This window comes from Euprymna scolopes, chromosome 16, assembly GCF_053919585.1.
Source record: "Euprymna scolopes isolate OS-2025 chromosome 16, ASM5391958v1, whole genome shotgun sequence".
Classification (NCBI taxonomy): Eukaryota; Metazoa; Mollusca; class Cephalopoda; order Sepiida; family Sepiolidae; genus Euprymna; species Euprymna scolopes.
Genome location: NC_136497.1, coordinates 85079980 through 85088115, shown reverse-complemented (window position 1 = coordinate 85088115; position 8136 = coordinate 85079980).

Below are 8136 nucleotides of genomic sequence, written 5' to 3'. Positions count from 1 at the left end.
GGGCGACATGTAAATTCACCCTTGTCTATTCGTCCGTTCGTCTGTTCGTCTGTCCGCACTTTCTCAATAACTACGCCTTGGAATTTTAAAAAAATTTGCATAAACATTAAACATGATATGAGTAAAAATGTAACAAAACGGATTTTCCGGGAAAGCCCCGGTTGCCCCCTAGGGGTGCCTTTCGGATTAAAATGACTAAAATTGACACTTTTGTGTTTATTTAAAAAAAATTGATGCCTTGAATTTTTATAAAACTTTCTGAAAAGTTGTAACTAACTGATTTCTATATGATTTTCTTTGTCTATACTTCGTGATAACTCCCAGGGGCTATTTTAGGGCTAATAAAAGCACTCCATTTTTTGAACTATTTTAACATATTTGTCCAAATTTTTCTGTGTATATCTATTTAGCAATTTTTCATGGCGCTGAACTGAAATGTAAATATGTTAAGGCCTTGGGGACTTTTGGGGCTAAATGCGGGGGGGGGGGCGACAAATTATAGACTTAGTCATTTCTTTTTTTTTTTGCATGGCGCAGAACTCAAATTTACATATGTTATGTATGGCCTTAAACTTTACTGTTCGTTCATTTTCACTAGGATTTGACGTTTCCTGGGGACTTTTGGGGCTAAATGGGGGACGTGGGGGGGACAAATGCTGAACTTAGTCATTTTGTATGCCTCGTTCACTGTGCATTCACAAGGGACCATGCATGCTTCTCTTGTTTAATATTTAATCAATGAGTTATAACTTCTGCTAGTTTTTAACAGACTAAGAAGTCTAGTTTGCCAATGTATTTCCTCTCCCCACCCCTAAATCTTTTGTATTGTTGATATTCTTCCTTTTTTATCATTTTTTTATTTTCATTTAGTCATCACTTTTTGATTCCTCATCACATTTATCTCCCTTTATTTTATTTTCCATCTTCTTTTTGCCCACACTTTCTTCTTTCTTGAAGGATCGGCAAGCAGAGTGAAGTTCTTTGTCAATCTTTTCTGTTCGGTTATTCTTAATTTCCATTACAATTCTTTGACTCTTTCTATAGAATTTTCTTAATCTGTCTTTGACACATATGTCTTTTATCTCGCCCCCTTTTTTATATTATATTTTGGTCAATTCTCTTTTTTTCTATCCAGCTATGGAAATTGATTGGATGAACCAAGGATCCACCTTCTCCCATTGTTCAAGTCCATGTTGAATAGCAGACTTTTTACATCAATGTATATTCTACTAATAAGATCAGCATGACTAGAAGTATTAACAATGTTAATAGCAATATTGGTCTATATTGTGGTACTTAACACACACACACACACACACACACACACACACACACACTTGTTTATTTTGTTTTTGATACTTTTTGAACGAATTCAATTATTTACCAAAATGCGAGTTTGAAATTTTTTTACCTTCACTAATGTGATGCCCTCAAATGGGGAACGACATATATATATATATTAAATATAGAATTATCCATGTACACATGTTTCGTCGTTTATGACTTATCAGCGTGGATGAACCTAGTGAGATTCGAAACCAGATACATTTCAATACTAGCAGAAGTAACTCAGTGGTAGATCTTCAGACTTCAGACACTGAGTTCTTTATTTTGAATCTCGCAAAGTTCAGACACAGTGATAAGTCACAGATAATGAAATACATGCCGTGAATAATTATGTTTAATGATATATATATATATATATATATATATAATGCATTTTCATACTACTTCTAAGCTCTGCTCTCGTATTAACCAATGTTGGAGTAAATACTGACTATATATATATATATATATATATATATATATATATATATATATATATATATATATACACAATATATCATAATTACTTCATAATAATATATGTGTATGTACATGAAATAATAAAAGTTCATTTTTCCTACAATGGGTAGATCAACTTATCCTATAATAGATATCTAATTACTATATTTCATTAACGGGACCTGTGGAAATAAATACTGACTATATATATATATATATATATATATATATATATATATATATATATATATATATATATATATATTTCATTAACGGGACCTGTGAAAATTCCACAATGGATTCTTTCATATCTAATACATTGATGTCGGCATTCTGTGGATGTTCAGCATGAATAGAGACGCTCTGATACTATTGTAGCTCTTTTGTTAAAACTGCAAAAGTATTTATCTAAGCTAGCAGGGACGCCCGGTATATCCTGGTCGTAACGTACGCTTAAATATGTTATTTTAATTCATGCTGATTTTGTACATATACAGAGTCAATTTTTTTTTTATCGATTCTTATATATTATAAAGTTGTGATTTCAAAAATAAAAAAAATTATATCTATATGGCTTAGTGCATCAGCTGGAATCGAAACTGAAACCATGGAAGATTACAACAATTAAATGGCAGTCACTCGGAAGAAAAAAGATGTAAGCGCGACACAAAATAATGCACACGCTATTGTATTTATATATAGATATTGTCCTGTTTAATATTATGGCCACTTATGTAGCTAACTAGTTTTGATATAGAAATTAATAGTTTGTAAATATGCTGGTGCTTTGTGTTTATATATTATCAAATGAAATATATATCTGGTTCTTCTTGTTTTTTTATGTGGTTGACTTAATTCGTAACATTTGAAATTATTATGAAATACTTCTATCAATATTTGGTAAATTATGATTTTCCAATAATTAATGGATGCACCAATTACTTTTCTTATAATAATTTCTTTGAAGATAAATTGAATATGATATTTAAAAATAACCTTGTCTTTTTTAATCGTTAGATTTTATCCTATATATTATTTAATAAATCTGTTTGGACTCGTTAAATTTAATCAGATGTATGATGAAAACAAAAAAGAAGATTGAAGAGTTACTCCCCCTTTCCGATCAGATAGTTTAAAAAACAAAACAAACAACTATTCATCCCCCCCTTTAATAATAATAAACTTGTTGTGTCGTATTGATCGCATATCAAGTCCTGGGATTACAGCGATATCGAATGTCCGAGGTTTGCTTTATTACTTAGGTATCCTATCTGTGTCTCTTCTATCAAAAGTCACTTTGTGGGTGCGTGTGTGTGTGTGTGTGTGTGTGTGTGTGTGCACGTATGTGTGAAAGTTCCTTCCTCATAGGTTCCAAAACGGCTGAGCCTATTCTTTGCAAATTTCACACAAAGGTAATTTATATGTCTGGCAGTGTTCTTAGATATGTTTTATACTGCCATCCATCCAATAAGTATCGAAAATTAAAAAAAAAAAACACCCGGTCTTTAAAATAATCTTTCTCTTATAGATAAAAAGAAATTTTACAGGGTAATATTTTATATTATACCGACCGGTTTAACGTAAAATATTACTCTGTAAAAATTCTTTTTTTTTTTTTTATTTTTTTTTTATCTGTAACAGAAGAAAGAATATGTTTAAAATCGTCAAGCCCAAATATTAGCTGGTATGATATTATGCACCATTATAGACAGAATTAGATGAACGACATTACCAGTATTATTTTTTATACTTTTATTTGTTTTTACGATTTATTTCACCGGGCGAATTATTCTTCGTAATATATAATAATCAATAGAGGATTAATTCCATAACATTACATACGCAATCTGCATAAATTAAAATATCATGTGTAAGCATATTGTACAACCGGGCAATGCTTGGTAGTCAGCTAGTTTGCAATGCATGACACATTTCTCTGAATATGCAAGGTGTAACGTCTTGATTTGATCTCTGACGTTTCTGATTATCCAGGAAAATCTGTGCTACTCTCTCATTTTCTCTTTTACTTTTTTGTGGCTTCACGAGGAAAGAGACACGGAAAAAATGTCATCACACACGACATCCGTCAAGTCAACTGGATAATAGCCGTAAACTGAACGCTTCCGTCTGCATGGCTCAACATAGAAAATACCGTCGATAGAGTCGATACAGTACCAAACACTTCCATCGACACGACATGATCCCGAACAACTCTGTCAAAACGACACAGTACCAGAGCAACCTTGGCGGTCACTTACTGAACAACTCTGCCTTTGGCTTTTTATAACCCTTGGACGAACTCATTTTCACCATAGGTAAGTTCGACTAAGACCATGACACGCCATTCTTGAGTGCTTCGGCGCAAGCTCGTCACACTTTAATGGCGACCTTGGTCTATTTTCGTCCTCTACACCCGTTACATCATTCTTGCTTTCTTCCATGTATTGTTCAACTTCATGTTCTTCTTGCTCATTTTCTTTCAATCGGTACTTTTTATTATCAAGCCAATTTCTTTGAAGTTCAGCTCTTCCAATTTTTTGTCATCGATGAAACTTTTTGGATGAATTCACACCCAGCTGTTGCGAGGAACAGCTCAGTAATTTCATTTTGCCTCGCCTTCGCTTCATTTAACCTTTAGTTTCTTTACCCCGGCCAGCGCCTCAAAACATATGTTTGTACATAGTCTGGATTGTCTATAGACAACGCCATTTTGTGCCTATTAATCTCATATCAAGTTTCGGAATTCTAGCGGTATTCAATGGCCGAGATTTGATCTATTTATTTGGGTGTTTCATTTGCATACTATACTACTACTGGTACATAATTGAAAATAATAGATCTTGATAGATTTTGAATTCTGCATAGTTCATTCGATAGTCTATAACGATACCCATTTAATCAATAATACACTATTTTCGAGCATAATGAAAGCAATATCATATTAAAAACAATGAATAGCAGTTCTTAGGTCAGTAGATGGAGAAAAGTTAAGGTAGCATTTCTAGTTTACAGGGGAAGTCAATGGAAATAATAAAAATGGATTTTAGAGAAAGAAGGATAAATAAAGACCTAGCCAGAGATAGTTCGAAAATCAACTTCTCAAAGTTGTGTTATGCATGCCAGCATGCAAAACAGATGTTAAATTGGAGATGGTGATAATGATGATATCTAAATGTAATTATCTACATTGAAATTTATGCATATAAAAATAGGATTATCTTGTCTACAGTTTTACCTTAATCATCATGATCATCTCCGCATACTGTATAGCAAGTATAGTAGCCCGTCTCCTGTTTCTCGCTACCTCGTTTAGTTGAAAGTCCGGGAACATACGTTATGACACTATATACCAAAACGTACACGCCATTTTGAACAGCTGATGGATTTGAACTGAATCAATGCTTTCTATCAGGTTTCGTGTTCCAGAAAACTCATTGAAGTTTTACTGATACATTTTACAGACCTATTGGATTATACATGAAGATTGAAAGCCTTTTCTTTTAAACTACATTTTGATGGAGAACATGTTCAAATTTAAACCACATGAGAAAATAATTGTTGAAGTATTAAGTCTGAATGTTTTAGTTTATTTTTACCTTGATGCAAAAAAGTTGCACCTTCGGATCTCTGGAAATCTTGCAAATTAAAATAATTCCGCACTCTTGAATCTTTAGAGTAGGAATATAAATACAGATTGCTAATCGTGCAGAATACGGACCATGTTATTAAGTTACATTTTTTCACAGTTGCTTTTGTTTATCTAATTGTTAGATGAAAGTACAGAATAGTTTTAAAACGTCTCTCCACCCTCTTCGTATTAAGACTGTGTTTTGAAAAAAATAAAGTTATTATTTTAACACGGTCCGTATTCTGCATAAGTACATAAATGTTTAAACTCTTATGCCTTTTGGAAAATCAGGATTCTTACATAAAAAATACCAATTCTCATAAATAGTTCTGCTTGAGCTATATCGCAGCATTGAATTATCAAGCACAATTTAAATACACACACACACACACGCATATATATATATATATATATATATATATATATATATATGTATGTGTGTGTGTGTATGTGTGTGTGTATATATATATGTATGTATATATATATATATTCTCAATAAAAATATACATGCCAGGAAATTTTAGTTGTAAAGAAACCATTATAACGAAATGGTCATATGTCGTCTCCACTGAAGCAAACATTTCTGCACAACGCCAATATTCCTTTCTTCTCCCTTCCGAACATTTTCCAACTTAATCTTTCCATAGAGATGCAAAGGAGCGTGCAATCGATCGGACTTTTAGCCATAGACAAAGTCCTTGTTTGAATTTCACCGGATCGCTGGCTGCAAATTTTGACAGGACATTCTAAATAATAACGCGAGACGCGGATATTTTGAAAACTGGGGTGGAAACAAAGAAAAACCGAACGGCAATATCAATAATAAAACGGGTAAGTACAAAAGCAGAAACAACACGAAGAAGAACAACAGCAACGACAACAACAGCAACGACAACGACAACAACAGCAACGACAACGACAACAACAGCAACGACAACGACAACAACGACAACGACAACAACAGCAACGACAACAACAACAACAACAACAACAACAACAACAAAAACGAGGTGATGATGGCTAAGTAGACTGACGACTTCGTTGTGCTAAGTTCGAATCCAATTCTTTCCACACACACACACACACACACACACACACACACACACACACACACACACACACACACACACACACAAGAAAACACTTTCACCTAGGGATGTTGGCAACTTTCTCATTTTCAAAGCCAAAAAGTATAAACCGTTTTTGAAATGGCCCTCTTCCGCCAGTGAAGTTCTAGGAGGTTCACCTTCCCAGACCGTTTCCTCCTCCCGTCTTTTGTGTAAAGTAAGTTTATTCCTTACTGCCTGAGTCGCCCCTTTACTCAGGATTGAACCTTGAACTTCGAGAAGACTGTTACTTAGAATTGATTATTACTTAACCCTTTTTGAACCCGTTGCAGTTTACAGCACACACACACACACACGCACGCACACACACACACACACACACACACACATATATATATATTTATATATATTTACTAGGAGGGAGACTCGACGTTGCCCGAGATTGAATAAGGACCACGTATAAGAACGCAAACTTTGGTCAAAACCGAACTGTTCATTTTGTTAATTCAGTGTTTACCACTTTTACGATTTCTGATATATATCGGAGGCATTCCGACACAAAACATACCTGCGAACACTCCCAGATACATGAAATACATTTTGTGTAAATATTAAAAAAAAAAAATCGTCGCAGCCGTTTCAAACTCCATCGGGGACGATTTCACGCACATAGGCCCACATACACACATGCATATACACAGACACACACACAAACACACGAAGTGCCTTATATATATATATATATATATATATATATATATATATATATATATATATACTATTGAAATAAAAAAATTATTTTGTATTTAAATATAGATATTAATGACAAAAGGTTCTTTATGGTAACTAAATAGTGCAATACAAGAGCAATACACATATTTATAACATACCAGCAACAGATAAACATTTTATGCTCATTAAAAAAAAAGGTTTCAGTTTCATAAACTAAACATGCTTACAATTATTTCAGTCAATTACTGATATTTTTATTACTTTTATATGTACTAGTTCTCTGTAGTATTATATTAGTAGGAGTTTCCCCTCAAAGAAAAATATGAATAAAACCAAAACAATACAAAAATAACACGAGTCACATCAACCTATAGTCAGTTTTCCTCACCATAATTCCGATATATTAACGAATTTGTAATTTTTTTTTATAGATTCATCACTTATTATGCACCGGATACATAATCATCCATTATCCAGAGTTATCAGCATAGTGTATAAGATTTACAATAAAACTATTTGATGTCCAAAAACTACTTGGCCTTTGTTATGATAAGGTTCATCGAATTATGTATTATGGTATTCGTTCGATGTACAGTTAGAGTCTAATAGGAATAAGTATTTTATCCAGAAATTAGCCAAAATTTAATCATATTAAACCATAAAATCGGTATAAAACACTAATGTTTAGTTAATGGTGCATAAATTTTACCCATATTCACGGGCAAAATGTATAATAATAATAATAATAATAATAATAATAATAATAATAATAATAATTGTTGCAAGTACCGGCTGGTTAGGGAGAAAAACATTTTTTTTGATGTAAAGGGACAACAAAAATAGACGAAATAATTAAATATAAAAAGAGAGATGTTGGTTGGTTGGTTGTTTTACGGCATATCAATCCTTTTCGGGTAATTTAAT